At 37.7% G+C, this 22,500-nt stretch overlaps 1 protein-coding gene and 1 long non-coding RNA gene across 3 annotated transcripts in view; one reads left to right on the top strand and one right to left on the bottom strand.

The window, feature by feature from the left end:
* The window catches only part of LOC136834281 (uncharacterized), a 174,119-nt gene that overhangs the window by 121,261 nt on the left and 30,358 nt on the right, over positions 1-22,500 (bottom strand). For both annotated transcript variants that reach the window (XR_010851715.1, XR_010851714.1), the window contains exon 2: positions 18,238-18,320. This is a non-coding gene — a long non-coding RNA (uncharacterized lncRNA). The remainder of the gene's footprint in view (positions 1-18,237; positions 18,321-22,500) is intronic.
* Positions 1-22,500, top strand: part of LOC136834280 (uncharacterized) — a 120,644-nt gene that overhangs the window by 80,176 nt on the left and 17,968 nt on the right. The gene's annotated exons all lie outside the window — the stretch shown is intronic.

Below are 22,500 nucleotides of genomic sequence, written 5' to 3'. Positions count from 1 at the left end.
TCTTGGGAGCTTGAGGAGATTGTCAATGTCTCCAGTACGTTTCTGATGTCACAGTCGGTGATCATCATGAATAGTTCACTGACAGAAGGCGTTGGGCCTGTGAGCTGACAGTTTGGTTTCAGTGACTTTCCAATTGCTTCTTATCATCACTGCCAAGGAGGAGTTAAGTTTTTACTGACGTCTGTATGTCTGTTGGTAAGGTTACAAGGAAATGAATGTACAGTTTTTTTTAATCTAAAACTCAGCAAGTTCCAGGAACAATGAATTCATTTTTGGGAGGAAATCCAGGAATTTTTTTTTTTCCAGATAGATAATTTTCTTTCGATCAAGGATTTTAAATCCAGGATTTGTTTTTTCCAAATCGAAAATTTTCTTTACACCCAGGATTTTCTTTCCCATATCAAGAACTTTTCAAGATCAAGCATTTTTCTAGATCACCGACAAACATTCTTTAGATCAATTATTTTTTTCCAGGTCCAGAACTTTTTCCATATCTAGAATTTTTCCAGATAGAAGATGCTATTTGGGTAACTTTTAATCGCGAAGACGGACCTTTGCAATATCTAATCACCTTTTCTAGTTCAATTTTGTACAGATTTTTTTTTTATATTGCATGGGACGAGGTCATTACCCTGTGTGCACATCAGGTAACATTTCCTATTGCTGTGCGCTTATCATCGGTTAATTGCCATGTAGCTCATTCGCACCTTAAATCAAGATGGGCACAATGTTATTGAATGCAATTAACTTTCCGCATTTTTTTGATGCCTTACCATATCCTTCAATGCAGCACATGAAAATGAGAACAGCATGACAGAGGCGGCCATTTAATGAGAGAAGAAAAATTCAATAGCAAAACTATTACTAATAAAATATCGACCAAAAAATGAAGAAGTACTAAAAAACAACGGAGGGAAGAGGCCTCAAAAAATTACAGGAGAGGTTACCTCTTGTCACCTCTAAGGAGAGAGAGAGAGAGAGAGAGAATATACAATTTAGGTCTACGGCCAAGCGCTGGGACCTATGAGGTCATTCAGCCCTGAAAGGGATTTTGACAGTAAGAAGATCTGAAAGGTGTGACAGGAGGAAAACCTCGCAGTTGCACTGCGAAACAACTGTTAGGAGAGGGTAGAAAGTCAGATGGAAGAAGGAGATTATAAACGGAAAGAAAGAGGTCGCAGCTAGCGGCCGAAGGGACGGTGTAAAGAACCTTTAATAATGCCTACAGTGCACCGCGTGAGGTGCACTGACGTTGTCACCTCTATGACAGAAGGTTGTTCAGAATCATCAATCTCTGGTCTGACCTGAAGCATCCTCGATTATAAATAGTAGTAGGGGAAAAGTTGGCCAATATAACATATAAACACTTGACAGAGGGAGTTGTGAATCCCTCTGGGCTAGTTTTGTTGAGCATCCCGCCACATTTCTGAGAAAATATCTGCAGTAACATAATAAAACAAACAACAAACCACAGTGCCATCCTCCAGTAATCAGATCACGATCTGAAGGCGTCCTTTGTGACCTGATTTCGAACAGACTCCTTAAAGAAGAGGCTGTTTCACCTTCCATTTCAAAATCCCAATTGAAAGTACAAATTCAATTTGATCGTAAGGCACCTTCGACACGTGAATATGATGTCAGCAAATAAAGGCGCAGATATGGAGAGAGTTAAGACGTCAGTGACTTAGCTGACGACAGAATGAGACAATAGCAAGAGTAATGAGAGAGAGAGAGAGAGAGAGAGAGAGAGAGAGAGGTTCTAGAGAGAGAGAGAGAGAGAGATAATTAATCCTGAAACAACAAACTAATATATATATACACATGAGACAAACAGAGAGAGAGAGAATCCTAACGAGAGATGGTTCTAGCGTTTAAGGCTTTCGGGTTTATTATTCAAATAACGAAATGCAGTAAAATGCTGAAGGAAGGAGATTCTTCATTTAACACTAAATAATTAATAAAAAAACCTGAAAAACAACAGACATTTAAACATATATATATGAAATATAAACACAATAATGTATATGTATATATTATATAATATAAAAGAGGTATATATATATATTCAAAATATATATACATATAAACTCTACATCTGTTAATTATAATATGAGCATATGCACTAATGAACACACTCACTTTAGTGGAAAAAAAAAAGTAACGCACGTACTCACGATATCAGTGACTCTAGGCCTAGTCAGATAATTACCTCCGCATCCCATTTAACGACCACTGACTAAGGCTATGAGTTGTATCAGTGAGCCCATAATCCCTCCGCATCCCATTTAACGACCACTGACTAAGGCTGAGTTGTGGTTGCAGCCCATTCCTCTCATTCGCTGACTCACACGACCGAGACATCGATATGTCTTATCGACATATCTTATCGAACGGCAAAATCTCTGTCTGAGTAATGCAGCGGTCCACTTTTTCTGGGGGAGGAGGGACGGGGATGGTGGGGTTTGTTTTATCTTAATTTCTTCCATTTCAAGTCAATCGTACGTTCAATCGTGACGGTTATGAGATTTTTTATAAAGCTTTCTTGTTTGTCTTATAATAATAATAATAATAATAATAATAATAATAATAATAATAATAATAATAATAATAATAATCCACAACCAGGAGGAACACGTTCAGGTGTTCGAAAGTCTTTGTTGTATCTCTGACAAATTATATAATTCATATTCATATAATCGTGTATTTTTATTATACAACAGTTTGATCACAACATTAAAACTTTTTAGCATTATTATTATTATTATTATTATTATTATTATTATTATTATTATTATTATTATTATTATTATTATTATACAAAGTGAGGTCACATTCCTAGGAATCAGTCTGAAATACCATATATAAGATGTTAAGCAATATGATGTCAAGCAAGATTTCACACAGTGGAATGCCAATGTGTGAATAATATAAAAGCCAGGAACCAACATAAAAAGTGACGTAACATAAATATCAAATATCAAAATGGTAAAAAGATAAGAAAATCAACCAAGGAACGTAAAATCCACAAAAAATAAATTTTTAAGTCAACTAAAACTCTACCTTTTGGACGCAGAAAAAAGCAATTACTGATTTTAACGTCACATTTGAATTCGCTTTTTTTAAGGCTCACACCACAGTATATATATATATATATATATATATATATATATATATATATATATATATATATATATATATAAGCACACAAATGTCCTTTAATATCCAATGCGTTCTACCTCGGATGCGCGTCACTGCAGCCCTGAGTTCTTGTCTTCCGCGGTTCGAGCCCAATAGACGACGAACTTATTATCAACTAAACAAAATTCCCTTCGGGTAACATATACGAAAATACATTATTTCCAAGGTAGAGCGAATTGGATATTAAAGGATATTTGTGGCTAATGCATGTATGTGAATCACGGTGATGTGATCAAATTAATTCATATATACATATATACGTATACATAATGTATATATATGAATATATATAAATTTATATATATATATATATATATATATATATATATATATATATATATATATATATATATATATATATACACACACATGCAATTAACTTCTCGGTTCCCAACAAAGTTTCACATGAGTTTCCAAAAAATACTCGAGAATCAAGAAGTTGAGAGTTTACTGCATTTAGCCCGTTCTATTTGCACAGACCCAGCGTATTCAAGCGTAAGATTGCGTACTCGCGTGAATTTCAACTTTATGCGAATGTGGACGTGGAGGGAGGAACGCGCTTTCCTCCCAATCATAGCAGTCCTGTTCTGGAAATTACGAAGTGAAGTGTAAACAGATGCAATTTTTTTTGCACTCAACCAAAGCCTCGCACACTCAAACACACGCACGCACACACACACACAAAAGCACGTCGTGGCGTATCCGCCTTTTCCAGTTATGAATTTCAAAAGGATATATCTATGAAGTTTTCCTCCGATAACTAATCTTCCGAGGGCTCTTAATTAGAATCTTAAAGTTGCCTTTCTGAAACAGGTATGGTACTGTTGATGGGGTAGCCGCTCTCTCTCTCTCTCTCTCTCTCTCTCTCTCTCTCTCTCTCTCTCTCTCTCCTGCGCGCATATTTTCCTTGTTCCCCTTAGTGAGGAAGGGGAGCTGGAGGAAGTTCTCATAGCTTACAGTATTGCAAGTCTTTATTTGGTCGGTGCTTCTCTCTCTCTCTCTCTCTCTCTCTCTCTCTCTCTCTCTCTTTGACCACTTTGTTGTGTTACAAGTAAATCGGATATATCTCTAAGTATCTTGTTTCTGTGCTCTCTCGCTCTCTCTTTCTGGGGTTTGTGTCTAAAGGAACAGAGAGAGAGAGAGAGAGAGAGAGAGAGAGAGAGTTGGGATTTGCTGTCAAGGAGGTACACAAAGAGGGGCAAGAGAGAAATCATTCAATTTAATGGAATAACATGATGAGAGAGAGAGAGAGAGAGAGAGAGAGAGAGAGAGAGAGAGAGAGATGGTTCTGGGGAAAGTCTCTCATTCTACTACCTACTGAACAGGGAATAGAGAGAGAGAGAGAGAGAGAGAGAGAGAGAGAGAGAGAGAGAGAGAGAGAGAGAGAGAGAGAGGGGGAAACAGCATTTCTTTCTATTTAAAACAAGAAGCAGAAAAAGAGATTCTCTCTCCCTGCGTTATTCTGTTGGAGTAAATTACATCTCTCTTTTCCCCCCCACTTCACTTTCCTATATTGAACGCGAATCCTATCTCTCTCTCTCTCTCTCTCTCTCTCTCTCTCTCTCTCTCTCTCTCTCTCTCTCTCTCTGTTCCATTCGACGCCTACACTATTTCCACGCCCCGTCCTGGTTTCAATATTTCTTATAATAATTAATAAAATTAGCTAAAGTATAACTATCGGGTGACATAATTACCAGTTTTTTAAGCTCATAATTCTCGATGACCATCCCTACCAACTCCCCGCCCCCAACCATCCCCCCAAAAAAAAGTAAAAAAGAAAAAGTCATTCTTCCCTTATTTTCACTTTTGCACCAATCCATTCCGGAATGTCTAGCTCCAGCAGAAACTGGAACTCCCTAAGCAGAAGGAATATTAATGACACTATTACTGGAAGGTGACAAACAGGCAAAGACTCGCTTTAATAACTTGTTATTGACCTGAAACGCCATCTTGGGACTTTTGAAAGATTCAGTGGTGGGGTCTGGCGAGCTCGTGTCTGTCAAAGGCTTGGCTGGAAATTCAAAAAAGTAAGAAATTTAAAAGAGTAACCGCGTGCATAATTAACAGTGCGAAAACAAGGGGTAGAAATCGACCATAATAGTCTTGATATTCTTGACGATGGAGAGAATCACTGGCACGCGAGTGCAGAAATGTGTACGGATACTGTATCTCTGAATTGTTATCCTTTAAAGATATCTCTGATATTTAGTTGAATATTAATAAATACATGAGTAGAGGTACTTTCTCCTTTGAGGGATGACACACACACATACATACATAAATATATTCATTATATATATACTGTATATATATATATATATATATATATATATATATATATATACATATATATATATATATATGTATGTGTGTGTATCATATATATATATATATATATATATATATATATATATATATATATATATATATATATATATATATATATATGGTGAAAAGAATATGTATTAAACACGTATACTCACCATACATGTATGCACCGATTATACATCTTTTCAGTTTCAGGTGGGTGTCCCAGGAAGTCTTTTCCTTCTGGTTCCCAGTAAGCTCTTCTGCACCCTGACTTCGACCCACCACACGCGACTAACTTCGAGGCACATAATCCAGTGATGAAGTCTAAAGAAGCACAATGTGTCCTTTTGGGTATGGGCCTTTTGGGTATGGGCCTAAGTTGTTTTTCCATCGCATGTTATCGATTTCGGTGCCTTCGCTGATAAGGCCTTCATCCGTGAGAGGTGTTGATTGCAGAGGGTGATAACTCCTCATTTGCAGCCAGTATGAATAAACAAGGTTGTTCTCGTATATAATATATTATATATACACATGAAGATCTTATCAGTGAAGGCACCGAAATCGATAACATGCGATGGAAAAACAACTTAGGCCCATACCCAAAAGGACACATTGTGTTTCTTTAGACTTAATCACTGGATTATGTGCCTCGAAGCTGGTTGCATGTGGTGGGTCGATGTCAGGGTGTAGAAAGGCTTACTGGGAACCGGAAGGAAAAGAATTCCTGGGATACCCACCTGAAGCGGAAAAGATGTATACACGGTGTGTACATGTACAGTGAGTATACATATCTAATACATATTCTTTTCACCACACGTCGTTTCCCCATTTAAAGGTGGTGGCGTCAGTAAGTCTTGCAGGGGTGAGGTTACTAGCCCTACGTCCTTTATCTTGACCCCAGCAAATGTTGGCACCCATGTCAGCTGGGTGGAACGTGGGCTGCAGGGCAGGTGCATCTACGGACCTAGCAAACAAGCTGTGCGGTGCCCAGTCAGCCCATGCACCCACCCATTTTGGCTGATTGCACCTTCCAAAGGTAAAGGGGGGTGGGTGGAATTTGGTTGCCGTAGGACAATCTTTACAAGGAATTTATGTTACATTACACTATATGCAACGTAATATTCTTCAAAGGTGAAAATATATACATTCTGTGATATAATAAGTTAGTAGCAAACTCTTGGTAATCATAGAAAAAAAAACACAAACAGATAAAATAAATATGCAGCCAAAAGTTACATAAAACGAAAATTAAAATAAAAAGTAAAACGACAAGCGAGAAAACCACGGAAAAAAAGAGAAGTTTTTTTTGTGATGTCTAAAAGCAAAAAAACTCAACTGACCTTTCTCCGTTACAAAGAAGCGGACCCTCTCTTTGTGATCAGGAAAGGTCAGTTGAGTCGCTGTGTACTTAGAGTTCCCTCTTTTTATTTTAAGTTTCTCTCTTGTTTTTTTAATTTTCAATTTAATTTTAATTCATGTTACCTTTAACTACATTTATATTTTTCATTTGGCTTATTAGAGTTTGCTGTTAACCTTTACATCGCTGAATGTATATATTTTCAGAAAATTGTGTTGCATATTATTTTAATGCAACGGATATTCCTTTCATAATTTCATCAAAGATGGAGAAATGTCAGCCTTCGAAACTAGTCGAATAATTATAAACTGAAGAGTGTCAAGGATACAAAACTCGAGGCTTAACCTTGTTAAAGGCTGATTCGCTGCTAATCTACCACTTAAAATCAAAATAATCAAATAATTTACAACACATAGCACGATTAAAGGAAATTAAACACACTTTCCTTAATACAGTGCTTCTGTGAACATATGTCTCGATTAGGACAGCCTCCGTAAGTGAATAATAGATCAATAAGTATAGCAAAGGATAGCGTGTAACATTTAAAAAAAATTCAAGACTAAAAGCATTAATGTAACTAAATTGGGTAATGTAATACATTTAAAAGGCGAGCCTCTTACCTAAGTAGTCTACGGGCCTATATTTCAGCTTCCTCTACCGTACGTAAATTTTGAGAACAAAACAGCGTAAATCAGAATCAAAATCAACCTCTTCTGCAGTTATTGGTAAACATAACCCATCTAGTGTTGTTACACTAAAGAAAATACATGGTTATTGTTTAATCCAATCGGAGAATTCAGATCTCTAGGTCAGGAATAATAAAAAGATAAGAAGGCACCAAGAGAAATTGGGAAATGGCTTTGCATCAAACTATCGTTACTAGTTTATCGCAGTTCAGAGTCGTAAAACCGCTATATATATTTACCCTGATTTGACTTCGAGGACTGAATATCACTTCTTTTTCCAGTTTCCACTCATTGTTGTTATTATTTTAATATTTACTTGCAATAATAACCTACTATTGTTCACAATTTACAGATGACATTTCAGAAGTATCTTACTTTTCATCTGGTGGGGAAGTCAAGGGGGAATGCGTACAATCTGTTTAGTTCAACAGGGATGTGGAGATCGTTCTGCAAAATGAGGAGACCGTCCACTGAAATGAGAGGAACATTCTTGAATACGAGGAGACACTCCAATGAAATGTGGAGAACATTCTTAGATAGGAGGAGACGGTCCAATGAAATGTGGAGAACATTCTTAGATAGGAGGAAACAGTCCAATAGAATGTGGAGAACATTCTTAGATAGGAGGAAACAGTCCAACAGAATGTGGAGAACATTCTTAGATAGGAGGAGACCATCCACCGAAATGGGGAGAACATTCTTAGATAGGAAGAGACCATCCACTGAAATGAGAACATTCTTAAAGAGGAGGAGACCATCCAATGAAATGGGGAGAACATTCTTAGATAGGAGGAGACCGTCCATTAAAATGAGGGGAACATTCTTAGATAGGCGGAGACCATCTACTGAAATGAGGAGAACATTCTTAGATAGGAGGAGACCGTCCACTGATATGAGGAAAACATTCTTAGATAGGAGGAGGAGACCGTCCACTGACATGAAGAAAACATTCTTAGATAGGAGGAGGAGACCGTCCACTGACATGAAGAAAACATTCTTAGATAGAAGGACACCGTCCATAGAAATGAAGAGACGATTCTTACAAATGCTGAGACCATACACAGATATGAGCCCATCCACAAAAATGAGGAGACCCTCAATGCAATTGAGAAGCCCATTCTTAGATATGCTTTGATCAAATGATAGAAGCCAATCGTTCAGAGTAATGAAAAAAAAATTCATAAATGAAGAGACCACTCACAGAAATGTGGCGACAGTCGACGGAGATAAGATCATTCTTAGCAGTGAGGAGACCGTCCTTCCTTCTGTCTGCGAGCCTGGAGCGCATCAGGATCAAGCGAAGTGGAAAAGAGAACAGGGAATGTCGAGACTGGGTAACAGGAAGAGGCCGCAATGGCAGAGGGCCTGATGATAGAGACAAAGAGAGTAGCATCATACTGCGCTTCCCGTTTTAATTGGTGGTCAGGGCTCGATTGATTCTGTGGTACAGATGGACATTGCAAAAGCTACAGTAGTGAAGGCCAAAATTCACTTATATATTTAATAATTTCTTTTGCTAAAACGATTCTCTTAAACTAATAGAAAAGTTTTTTCATATACAATAACTTGCATGCAATGCCTGCACACCCCTTAATATTACCAGTCATTAGCGCCCTTAAGGTAAGACATTGAAAAAAACATTGACAATAATAAAAACAATAAACGAACAATGAATTATATCTTCTGAGGATCAGCTCTCACAATAAACTTGAAATTAACACTTATCTTGAATAGTTTCTCCTCCAAGAACTATGAAATTAGGATAATTACCTTCCTCATCCTGGCACTCATAAAGGAAACATATTTTCACGCTCCATTACAGCCAGTGGTACCAAGCAGTCATTGCAGAGCATATGGAGATCACCAGCCATTAAAATCCCACGTGTTGCAAGTGTGTTGACCATTTTTAGGCAGTAGAGGGCAGTCTGCCATCTCTGCATATTACCCAATCAAAAGAAGCGGCCATTTGGCAATTTCCAGGAATTTCTTGTGTGCACCGACCATATTCCCCAGATGTGTCAGGCTTCTCCATATTTGTTTAAATATTTATGATTCCTATAGACGGCTTTCTTTGGTGTTAAAGCTCAAGTTATTATTGCATCTATTTCTTTCTGATGCAAGCATCAGACGAAGAGTGAAATGTACATTATTTCACATTGGGCTCATGAAAAATTTCATTAATGCTCCTAAAAACATATCACCAACATTCACTGTGGCGTAAAGCTAGCGCTGGATTGTTTTCACGCTCATGTGGGCCCTGACAGAGAGAGAGAGAGAGAGAGAGAGAGAGAGAGAGAGAGAGAGAGAGAGAGAACGTTGGATTGTTTTCATGCTTATGTAGGCACTGACAAAGAGAGAGAGAGAGAGAGAGAGAGAGAGAGAGAGAGAGAGAGTAGGGGAGAGGGGGAAGGGAGGTGGCGATGATGGGAGAGGGTCCTGATTCATGAGATAGTCTTTAATTTGGTAATGTGTGGTGGGTTGCTCGAGTCTGTTCCCATCACCCTCTCACTATGCCACTAGCCAGAGCTAGTAGCAGCCTAGTCCCCACCCATAAACCAAAGGGGACATCGACAGCGCCCTCGCTTTCCATGCCATTCACAGTGGGCGTCTCCTGCTGACTCTCTCTCTCTCTCTCTCTCTCTCCGTCGTCTTCTCTCTCTCTCTCTCCGTCGTCTAAGGTCGAACTGTTGTTTCTCCCGTTTCTGTTCGTCCGCTGGAAAGTCGTGTTCCGTTGTTTTTGCTGGTGGAACGACATTTCTTTTTTTATTCTTTCCAGGGACGCGGGTTTCCATAATTCTCTCTCTCTCTCTCTCTTTTTGCATTTTATACTGAGTCCATTCTTTTAGAATGATGGGACATGCGTTCCTCTCATTACTTCATTGCAACTGATGATTATTTAAATAATTACTTAATGTCCAAAAATGTAAATTGTTACAATAAAAAACTGATGATTGTTTAAACAAATGCTTCATTTAAAAAAAAAGCATACTGTCACAATCAACCCAAGCAATACTTTGCATTACACCAAGTAGCCTATCTGTATCCGTACGATATTTTTTGAAATTCCTTCGTACATTCTTGCGAATTTTTGTCCTTCACTTTTATATATAAAATGACGAATTCTAATCCTTATTGCAGTGGTTCTTAACCTTTTTATTACCACGACGCCCCTTCTAAGAGTTGGTCCTTCCCTCCACGCCCCCCCCCCTTGCATCTATGAGTAAAATTCCCTCCCAGATTTAAAGGAAAATGAAAAAAAGAGAAAAACGGGGTGTTTTTATTCTTTTGGGAATGAATTAGTGAGATACTTGACACTGTTTCTTAGCGACTCTAGAGAATTTTTAATTTTTCCCTAGGGCTCGCGCTCCCCTTGGAAATTGCTGACGCCCCCCAGGTTGTGAACCACTGCCTTAGAGTGTGCCACCCCTGACGTTACTTTAAATCTTCAAATAGTAATTCTGAATATAACACACTGTTGGAAGCAGAAATCTACGAAATAAATATCAATCGTCAAAAAAACGAAAAATTGAGAGAGAGAGAGAGAGAGAGAGAGAGAGAGAGAGAGAGAGAGAGAGAGAGAGAGAGAGAGAGAGAGAGAGAGACCCGAATAGTGAGGAATTCATCTTCATCGCCGTAACTTCTGCGAGAAAAATGAAGATCAAAATAATAAAATCCTTATACTTTTCATTCACTTATACCTCGCAAAAATTGTTGGTTAACGGCTGATCATAAAAAAAGTTTGCAAGTTTCATTCTGGTTGTTTCAAGATGATGGAAACGTAAGCTTCATAACTTCTTATTTCCTTCTGAAATGATAAAGACCGAGAACGAATGTTTTTTTATATAGATATCCAGAGGATCTTTTTCAAAAGGTACTAAATTCGCAATAATCAACATTATTTCTGGTAACTTTCGTAGAATGAAAATATTTTCTGAAATGCATTACATCTATCTATTGTTGCGTCAAAGGTTGTAGGTTAGACTGAATGAAAAAAAAAAATGGTTAAAAAGGAGGTTAACTTATTTAAGAATATGAAATGAATTTCTATGTTTCTGAGTAAGAAACATCTGAAGAGAGACAAATAACCGAAGATGTGTTATAGGTTGTAGACTATATCAAAATGAAAAAAGTTTTGAAAAGAAGATAAATTATATGAGAATAGGAAATGAACTTCTATGTTATTGAATAAGAAATAGAGGACAGCAGAGAGAGAGAGAGAGAGAGAGAGAGAGAGAGAGAGAGAGAGAGAGAGAGAGAGATAATACCGATGTTATTGTTCTTCCCCTGACATGACGAGGAGAATAAGGGTCGCCAAACTAGACTATAAATTGTGACCCCAAGAACATTCATGGAGATGGTACCCCACGCGTCGATACAAGGAGAGAGAGAGAGAGAGAGAGAGAGAGAGAGAGAGAGAGAGAGAGAGAGAGAGAGAGAGAATGATTTAATGCTTTTATATCTGATCCAGACAAAGGAATTTCTTGTTTTGGTCGAATAAAGAGTTTTCGAAATCTTGTAATAGCAAAGTTCCCGTTCTCAGTCTTGAGATACATAGCCAATGTTGTATAACACAGAAATAAAAAAAAGAAGATATATAGCCAATGTTGTAAACACAGATAAAAAAAAGAAATATAGCCAATGTTCTATAACACACAAACAACAAACTTTAATTTTGCTATTTTGCTTTGTGACTGGTACGTTCCTCTTAGCAGAATGCGGTATTTTTCGTTTCAGTCATTTGAAATTCGAATTTGGAATCCACATTATCTAGGAAGCAGTTTTACCTCCCTGAAATAACGCAGTGGAACAGTTCATGTATTAAGAATGCTACGCCGTTCTGGGGCTATAATCTGTTTATAGCTTTAACTCCCCCATCCAAACCTAGTAATTTGTTTCTTTCTTCCCTTCTAATTATGCAAAAATCCTATTCATTTTTTTGGCAGAGTAAAATTACTGTTCCTATGTATCACCTAAGAACTTATTTCCATAATTATTATTTACTGATTGTCATGGATATTTCCTATGTATGTGACGGAGTTAGGTGTGGTCTAGTATAATTTCTCTATAATCAAAACTGAACGTTGATAAAATGTTTATAATTACGTTTATGTAAAAATTATGATAATTATCCTATAAGAATCCCTTCAGGACTTAACATGCATGGAATATTATTCAAAGGATATTTTGCATTACTGACTGAATCTGTTGGACAATCCTGCTCAATGTGTGCGTACAATTTGGCTACTTCAGCGGAACAGAACAGTTGTTATTGTTCCTTTTTCCACCACATTCTACTAACTGCCAGGTTTAAATAAATGTTGATGGATAATTGTGATATTATGACAAAAGTACAACCTTTCGGCAGCTGTCTGGAATTATTTTCCTGTTTGATAACTGAACTGAATTGAATATAGAATTTAGGCCAGAGGTCAAGCACTGGGACCAATGAGGTCATTCAGCGCTGAAACGGAAATGACACTAAAGTCTGAAAGTTGTAACAGGAAGAAAACCTCGCATTTGCACTATGAATCAATTGTTATGAGAGGGTGGAAAGTAAGACAAAAGAAAGCGAATATGACAGGAAGTACTGTAAAAGAATCGAGAGGAGCTGCAGCTAGGGGCCGAAGGCACTCTGCAAAGAACCTTAAGCAATGCCTACAATGTCCCCGCACGAGGTGCACTGAAGGTACTAACCACCTACGGGGCTGTTTGGATTAATTTCCATAGGTTCTGGTGTATTAATCAATACAGACCCTTCTCCTATTACAGGATGTATTATAATGGCATTGTTCAGTGAATGTTGCTTTGGAATTTTTTCCTGCTTCTGTTTTTCCTAAACTATTTTCCTTCCCCCTTTAAAGGCCCCCTTTTATTAGGTAGTGCCGCCAGCGCACCTCATATGGTGCACTGCAGGCATTATTTAGGGTGTTTGCAAGCGTCCCTTCGGCCCCTAGCTGTCCCCCGAACTTCCGTTAGCTTTTTACTTTCCCTCCACTCCCGCTTCCTTTCGTAAATCTTGCTGGCCACCTTCTGTTTCTATTACTTCTCAGTTCAACTGTTTCGTTTTCTCCCAGTTCTACTTTTAGATCTTTGTATTTCATCTCTCTTATTTTCTGGATCTCTTTATCTTGCTGTCCAACCACTCCAACCTCAGTTCGATGTCTTAAGCGGTGAATGGCCGAATGTGGCTCAGTGCTTGGCTTTGGCACCCTACATCATAAAATCAAATTCATCCTTTAAGAGGCAGGTTCACTGTTTTTACGAGGTTGAATCCGCCCTTTATATTGTCATAAATGCATAGATAGTTGGCATCTAGTTTCCCATCCCGTCGGCCTTTGCAGAAAAAAAAAAAAAAAAAAGACCTCTAACTTCATACTTTAATATTTTTCTCAACTGTTAGGTAGCGCTCTTCCTCAAGCACAGGAAAGAACTTTATCACTGACCAGGACGTCAGTCAGGATTCGACGAAGAAAAATCCCATCGCTCATAACCAAATAGGAAAAAAAAACTTTGCCTGAGCATTTAGGAGGAGAATGAAGGAAAAAAAAAAACAAGGAAAATTGGAATGGAAAAGAGGCCACATCCCGGAACGTTTTGCATATTTCACGAAGGCCGAATCCTAATGCAGTTGTGAGGCCCACCTCCCTCGAGCGCCCGTCCGCCTCCCCTCCCCCCCCCCAAAACCTCTCCGCCCACACCGATCCTATTCGTCATTCGGAATGACGAATAGGATCTAATGAATTTCCACGATCAGCCCGACGTTAAGTCTTGAAATGGCCGCTGGAGATTTAAGCCTCGGGGGAAAATAATCTAATTTGCCGGCTTTAACGGCCACGTACCTGGTTTACGTACGTTGTGCTGTATGTCTGTTAAATCGGTCGGTTTTCTCTTTCGCTTCGTCTGCCAATACAAATCTCACACTGGCGCAATCACGGGCTGTAAATACATCACCATCATCTTTTTGGTTTATTTATGAAGGCCATCAATCTGGTCCACCAAGGGGGAAGGGGCATTTTGGTTAGTTACAGATAACAGTTTTCTTAAATAACTTGTTCTTCGGCGTCAGAACTTAGTGAATAACTATGTTTTTAAATTCGCCTGCTTTTAGCTCTGGGGGAAAATTAAAGTATAAACTAAAAATGATATTGAAAAATTAAAAAGGTTTCAGTCATCAAGTGACAACTTCATTTTGACGCGATCTCCATACAGTTATGATTTCACGCGTTGGAATAATAAGCATGAACATGTGGAAGCTACACTGAAGAAACATGACATGTGAGTTTGGAGGCCGCAAACCTCCTCCAAGGTTGAACAATAAACCCGACTCAATGACCCCTGTACGGATCCGGATCTATCGAAAAATCTAATCGCCAGCTGCAAGTTGCCAGGCCTACCTTTGGTAAAAAAAAAAAAAAATCGTAAAAACTCACGCTCAGTCATATGCGTAACTTTGCTTGCATTATTATTATCCAGAAGATGAATCCTCTTCATACAGAACAAGCCCACAGGGGTCATTAACTGGAAATTCAAGCTTCCAAACAATATGTTGTTCATTCGAAAGAAGTGGCAGTAGGTAATGGGAAATACAGAAAGAACAGAACACTTATTAAAGAAGAAGAAAAAAAACAAATTACCAAATTAATAAATTGTAAACAATCAAATAAGAAACCGAACATGAAGGCATCCCTTCTTTGTTAGAGGTAACTTGATACAGCGACAAACTAAATCTAAATTCAATGCAAGGCAAAGGATTTGTTACATCCAGCATGGAGAATATGGTTTTTGGCTTAGATCGTTGGGGTACAATTAAAAAGTAACGATCACCTTTTGATGAAGCTGGTTGGTAATCTGAATTGGTCAAGTGCTGGAACCTAAGAGGTTATTCAGCTATGGAAGGGAAATTGACAGTAAAGAAGGTTCTCAGGTATATATATAATGCATACATACAAATACACACACACATACATATATATATACACACACACACACACATATATATATATATATATATATATATGTGTGTGTGTGTGTGTGTGTGTGTATTTATGTATATATATACATATATATAATATAAATGTTAAGAATTCATCCGGATAAAAAAAAAATACGTAACGCCTTCAAGTGGCCTAGTATTTTTGGATGGCGAAGGACCTCCAAGTTTTACATTCAGAAAGTAAAACAATTTTTTTATAGTACTCTGTTCGGAGCGAACTTATGAAGGTCACTAAGCTTCCAGTGAGTACACCGCCTATAAATCATAATGTGTGACATTATGGTGTCTGTAATTTATTTCATTGTATTCTATATCATTGTATAATGACACAGGACCTGACTAGTCGTCTGTTGGTGTGCGATAAGTGTCAAATATCTCTTGCATGGACTGACCTCCACGGTCAAAGATTTCGAATGGCACCATAAAGACCTGAAATATAGCCAACTATTAATTCACCTGCCATAACGTCTGCCCTCATCCATTCCTTCTCTTTCCTACTTCGCGTTCTTGGAAATATAATGTGTAAAGAAATAAAGAAGGGTTTTCATAAGGCCATGTTACATCTGGTCCTGGAAATTCTCACGTCACATTTGGACCTTTCCTTTATATATATATATATATATATATATATATATATATATATATATATATATATATATATATATATATATATATATGTATAATATATATATGTATATATATATATAAATATATATATATATATATATATTTATTTATATTTATTTACTTGTATACACACATATATATACATATGTATAAACATACAAACCTGTTGCGTTGCGTGATTCTAGAAATGTACACGTTCAACCAAGGTACCACCTGGTTATACGTAACTTTTTTTTTTAGTATTTTCATACTTTACGCATACACGAACAAATAAAAGGCGAGCTTGACAACGGAATGAACCAACTGAGACTTAAAAGAAGAAGAGGAAGAAGTCAGATAGACAAACTCAAACAGCATCAAATACCACAATTGGTCCAAAACCTATTGTTTTATCTACTCCGTAATCGTTTTCTTTTAAAAACTGTTTTAACTTATTGTATGGATTTATATTATAACGACGACACAATGCCTCCCTTCTCGTCACGTATTCCCGGGACTAAAAGTGTGTTCAGAACTTTCCAGAGCGACGCTCCGAGCAATCGTTTAGCGCAACGGAGCTTTTTAACTTCTATAAAACTGTCAACTGCTATTGGTTTTCTATACTCGTCTTCGGCAGCCGCGTCCGATCGCGTGGCTGAGTCCCGAATGAAGAGCGTTGTCGATAGCGACGACCCATCATCAGCTAATTCCCCGGAGATACTTCTTTGTGGTTTATTTTGTAAAGGATAAAAGATTGTTTAAAGATAACGATTGAGGTTATATCCTCTTATATCTGGTCTGTAATAGCCGAAGAATGAAGCCCAAACCATGGCCACGGACAGGGATGTGAACAGGGCCAATAAACGGTGGAGCGCTCTTCGCGAAACTCATTCCTACTATGGTGCGAGTTCGGTTGAACGTTCTAGCATTGTTTTAGCGTTTTAAGGAGACTTATTCGTTCGTAGCAGTTCCTTCACAATATATATATATATATATATATATATATATATATATATATATATATATATATATATATATATATATATATATATATATGTAACATTCATAGTTTCTTAGTGCTTCATGTTTCGATCCTATAGATGCTTTACTGGACAAATTGGGAAGTTATATGATCATAATTATTCATATATACGTCAGACAGGCAGTATATGGGCTATTACTATCAAATAATACTATGCTCTACTCAGTCGTTTCTTGATGAAGTCAAACAATGTCCTAAGCTCTCGAGTATGAAACAATGTCCTATACTATCTAGTGATGTCTCAATGGGTGCTCGCATGTCCATAGTAGTTAATTCGTAGAAAAAGAATGTAGTTCCAAATTTGTACCCTTATATAATAAATACATACGGTATTATACGGAACAATTCCATAATTAATACTATCACATGCAAAATACTGTAATGCAGGGACTGGTTTATGTCTCTAGAACAGTGGTTCTTACCCTTTTAATTACCAAGACGCCCCCCTAACCGTGGGTCCTTCCCTCCACGCCCCCCCCCTTGCATCTATGAGTAAAATTCCTTCCCAGATTTATAGGAAAATTAAAAAAAAAGAGAAAGAGAAGGGGTGTTTTTATTCTTTTGGGAACGAATTAGTGAGATACTTGACGATGCTTCTCAGCGACTCTTGTTAAGAGAATAACGAATATAATTAGAGAATTTTACATTTTTTCCTAGGGCTCGCGGCCCCCCTGGAAATTGCTGACGCCCCCCAGGTTAAGAACCACTGCCTAGCAGTTTCTCTGCAAAGAATATAGTTCTAAATGTTTAGCCCTAAACAAGTATTTACAATTTAACAGACAAGTGGCATCTCGAATGCCACTGTCGTTTTGACCTTTTAGCAAACCTTCACAAAATGAAATTAGCAGTAAAGCATTTAAAAACGACCAACCAAGCTGCAATGAAATTAAAAGGACTTGAGGTTTCAACACTGAAATGTTAGAAAGGGAAAATGTCATGACAATGAATATAACCTTTTACCTGCATACATGAACACAGTAACGTGACAATTGCCTTAAACTTGTGCGCGTAAAAGAAAATAGCGTCATATTGATAAAACACTTACGTAACTCGAACGGACGAATTGACGTTGTTGAAAATCTTCATCAAAGTTTCTACATTTGCTGATCATCGTCGACTCTGACGTATCTGGAATATGGAATGGAATGTAGAATTTTGGCCAAAGGCCAAGCACTGGGACCTATGAGGTCATTCAGCGCTGGGAGGAAAATTGATAATAGAAAGGTTTGAAAGGTGTAACAGGAGGAAAACCTCGCAGTTGCACTATGAAATGATTGTTAGGAGAGGGTGGAAAGTAAGATCGAAGAAAGAGAATATGAACGGAGGTACAGTAAAAGGAATGAAAGGGGTTGCAGCTAGGGGCCGAAGGGACGCTGCAAAGAACCTTAATTAATGCCTACAGTGCACTGCATGAGGTGCACTGACGGCACTTACGTATCTGAAAAAAGGAATAATACATGTACAGCATATTTATGATTAAACTAAATAAGACTTAGGTTTTACCAATTCTTTTACCAATTCTCCTTTTTGTAAGAAGTGATATAATATCTAACCCCCTTTCAATCCGAGACCTTGGTATTACACCCAATGTATTAATAAATCAAAGGCCACTGTTGTTTTGCGGCATTCTGTGGAAATCAATCAATCAATTTCTAGTGATTCATCACAACAATAGTTCATCGCTCTCTCACCAAACACAGTCAAAGGCAGAGTAGCTGGCACCCGGCTTGGCCAGTGGTTTATTATTATTATTATTATTATTATTCTGTTAAAAAGAATGTCAGATGCTTAAAAGACGGTCTACTCTCTTCATATTATTATTATTATAGAGTTCCTCACTGGACGGGCTGGTATTGTTCTCGGCTAGCACTCTGCTGGGCCCGCGTTCGATTCTCCGACCGGTCAATGAAGAATAAGAGAAATTTACTTCTGGTGATAGAAATTCATTTTTCGTTATAATGTGGTTCGGATTCTACAATGAGCTGTAGGTCCCGTTGCTACATAACCAATTGGTTCTTAGCCACGTAAAATAAATCTAATCCTTCGGGCCAGCCCTAGGAGAGCTGTTAATCAGCTCAGTGGTCTGGTTAAACTAAGGTATACTTATTATTATCATTATTGAGCGTGCAAAAATTAACGCGATACACATAAAAAAAACTGACAAAAAGTCATGAGGAAGAATCAACAAATAAAAAAAACCCTAAGCAAGAGCCCGTGCTGGCATAAGACTACCTTATTCTATCATCAGCAGCATCATTGAACTCATATATACCCAAGTTTGACCTTCCGTATGTCCAATTTTTCCTCACAACAGGCTCCTATGGTCTGTTGCAACTCTCAACACATTCATTACTTGGATGAAGTTGCTAGCACCATTCCCATTTATCAATAGATACTCAGACTGGAATTAGTGTTAGAAAATGCATTCAAATAAAAAATAAAATATAATAAAAAATAAAAAACGGGAATGAGGTTATTTCCTATCATACCTAGACTGATACAGGGATGAAGTTGCTAGCCCCATCCCCATGATATATGAATGAAGTTGCTAGCCCCATCCCTATCTCTTAACAGACATCCAGACTGGAACTAGTTGTAGGAAACTGACCTAAATCAAAATAATAAAAAAATATAGAAAATGGAATGATTTTTTTTTATCATGCACAAGCTGATTTGATATCTTTCCCTTTCTCTAAGTCGGCAGTTCATGAAGTACTAAGAAACACGTACCACGGCAGAGGCCGGCATATCGATTCCGGATACATTACAGCAGCCAGTGGCAGCAGTACATAACAAGTTATATCTGATACCATTCCGTATCGATCCCCGACATCACGTACAGTGGGGATTCGTGAACTGTTCTTGTACTCTCTCAGAGTTAAGGTGTGACTTATTACCAGGAAGGTTCTGGAGATCGCCTTAAAAAACAATTATTATTATTATTATTATTATTTGTGTTCTACAGGGTCGAGTAGAATTTTATAAAAGCTTTCGAACCTTTCTCTCGGTTCATCTTCAGAGAAGGGTTCGAAAGCTTTTATAAAATTCTACTCGAGCCTTCAACAATAATTGTGGACCCTTTAGAACGTTTGTGAACTCTCGTGATATAGAGTTTTTCTCCCAACATTACTATCATTATTATTATTATTATTATTATTATTATTATTATTATTATTATTATTATTATTTGAGAATAGTTCTAAAAGCATTTTCATTTTACTATGATCAGGCTTGACTATTGCTTCAAGCCAAAACTCATTATTATTATTATTATTATTATTATTATTATTATTATTATTATTATTATTATTGTTATAGAATCGAATAGCCATAGGTAGGAAAAATCAATCACGGGCTTAATGGTCGGCCAAATACAGATGAAAGTAAAATTATTATTATTATTATTATTATTATTATTATTATTATTATTATTATTATTATTATTATCATTAGCTCCAAATGGAGTAAGCAGGTTTCCGCAGAACCGAATGGCCATACGCAAGAAAGAAAAATCTGCCGGGACCTAAATGGTTAGCTGCACATAGTGGACAACAACAAACAACAACGACATTATAAGCAAATAAAGATAAAACAAATAATCTCGTTAGCCCCTCTTATGGGCTCTCCACAAACCGACTGCGGGGACAACACAATCTAAAAAGACGTCGTACACTACATTTTTTCTTTAATTTTTACATACAAAACTTGTAGTTACAAAATTAAGACAGTGCATGTCATAATTCTATGACTCCAACCATTTTCAACACATATTGATTTCTCATCCATACAAATCACATACATGCATAAGTATATACATAGACTATACAAGCATTTATATCTATTTCAAAATAAGTATATACATAGATTATACAGGTATCTGTAACTATTTCAAACTATCACTGCGAGTTACGTACATATAAAATGCCATACTCATAGATTATGTATATAACTATACTCTCTTTATTCCCAGCTGTACCGCACTGAAACACATTATTCATTTTTACAACCTTACTTTTCAAAAAGTGAATAATGCATGGGCTAGAGTATTTTACATTGGCAACGTTGTACCTTCCCATTTATTGACATACGCATTATTCATTTCGGTTAGCCATATTTCTTTCTTCTCTCTCTCTCTCTCTCTCTCTCTCTCTCTCTTTGTACCTCGTAAGTTGGTGGTAAAGCGTCTGGCTCATATCTGGACGACCCATGTTCGAATCCCGAATAGAACGAGTTCGGACGAACTGTCGCGTTTCGCACAATCCAGGATGCCTCTGATGACCTAAGCAATCAACAGTTGACTGTTGTGGGTCGCGTGGAGAGAGAGAGAGAGAGAGAGAGAGAGAGAGAGAGAGAGAGAGAGAGAGAGAGAGAGAGAGAGATAAGATATGTGTTCCCATCAAACATTTTTCAGAACGATTCGGGACGAAAGGTCGATCTTCCTACAACCCAGTGCACCTTTGATGACCCAAGCAGTGAGCAGTCGATTGTTGTGGGTCGCATAGAGAGAGAGAGAGAGAGAGAGAGAGAGAGAGAGAGAGAGAGAGAGAGAGATAAGACGTAAGTATTCCTATCTTATAACCTGTCAGAGCTATTCGGGACGAATGGTCGCGTTTCCTACAATCCAATATACCTCAGATGACCTAAGCAGTGAGCGGTCGACTGTTGTAGGTCGCAGAGAGAGAGAGAGAGAGAGAGAGAGAAACAAAACAAGTGAGTGCCCCCATATAAACAGGAGGACCTCCCCAGGCTAATCCCCACCCCAATGGGGAGAAACATGTCATAAGACATCCAAGTCTTTGTTCCAATGTAAACACCACATGCATAATTTGAACATGCGGTTCTCCAAGAGTGACCAAACACTATTATCAAGCGAGCAGCGGCGTTGGAGCTATCTCCCCTTAAAGTAAAAGTCAATTACTTTTTATTTTCCACTCGGGCCAACCTCAAAAAATATCCAGTTGGCAAAAGTGGTGTCAGTGGGCCTGGCAGATATGAAATTACCGATAAAGAGGAGATTTGTATCAGCACTTTCCACAATGAATATCAGGTGAGGAGAGTGTTTGTGGGTACACCTTTGGCAAAGGTCACGAGAGAGAGAGAGAGAGAGAGAGAGAGAGAGAGAGAGAGAGAGAGAGAGAGAGAGAGAGAGAGAGAGAGAGAGAGAGAAATCTATATTATAAAAAATGTCCTGATGCATTACTCCACTGGAAGAGAATGTCGCACTACCAGCTTCTTCACACAATCGACATTAATACGTATGTATACACATACCAACCCATTAATACGCAATATACACATACCAACCCAT

This window comes from Macrobrachium rosenbergii, chromosome 53 (genome assembly GCF_040412425.1).
Source record: "Macrobrachium rosenbergii isolate ZJJX-2024 chromosome 53, ASM4041242v1, whole genome shotgun sequence".
Lineage (NCBI taxonomy): Eukaryota > Metazoa > Arthropoda > Malacostraca > Decapoda > Palaemonidae > Macrobrachium > Macrobrachium rosenbergii.
This window is presented reverse-complemented; position numbering and strand designations above follow the sequence as displayed.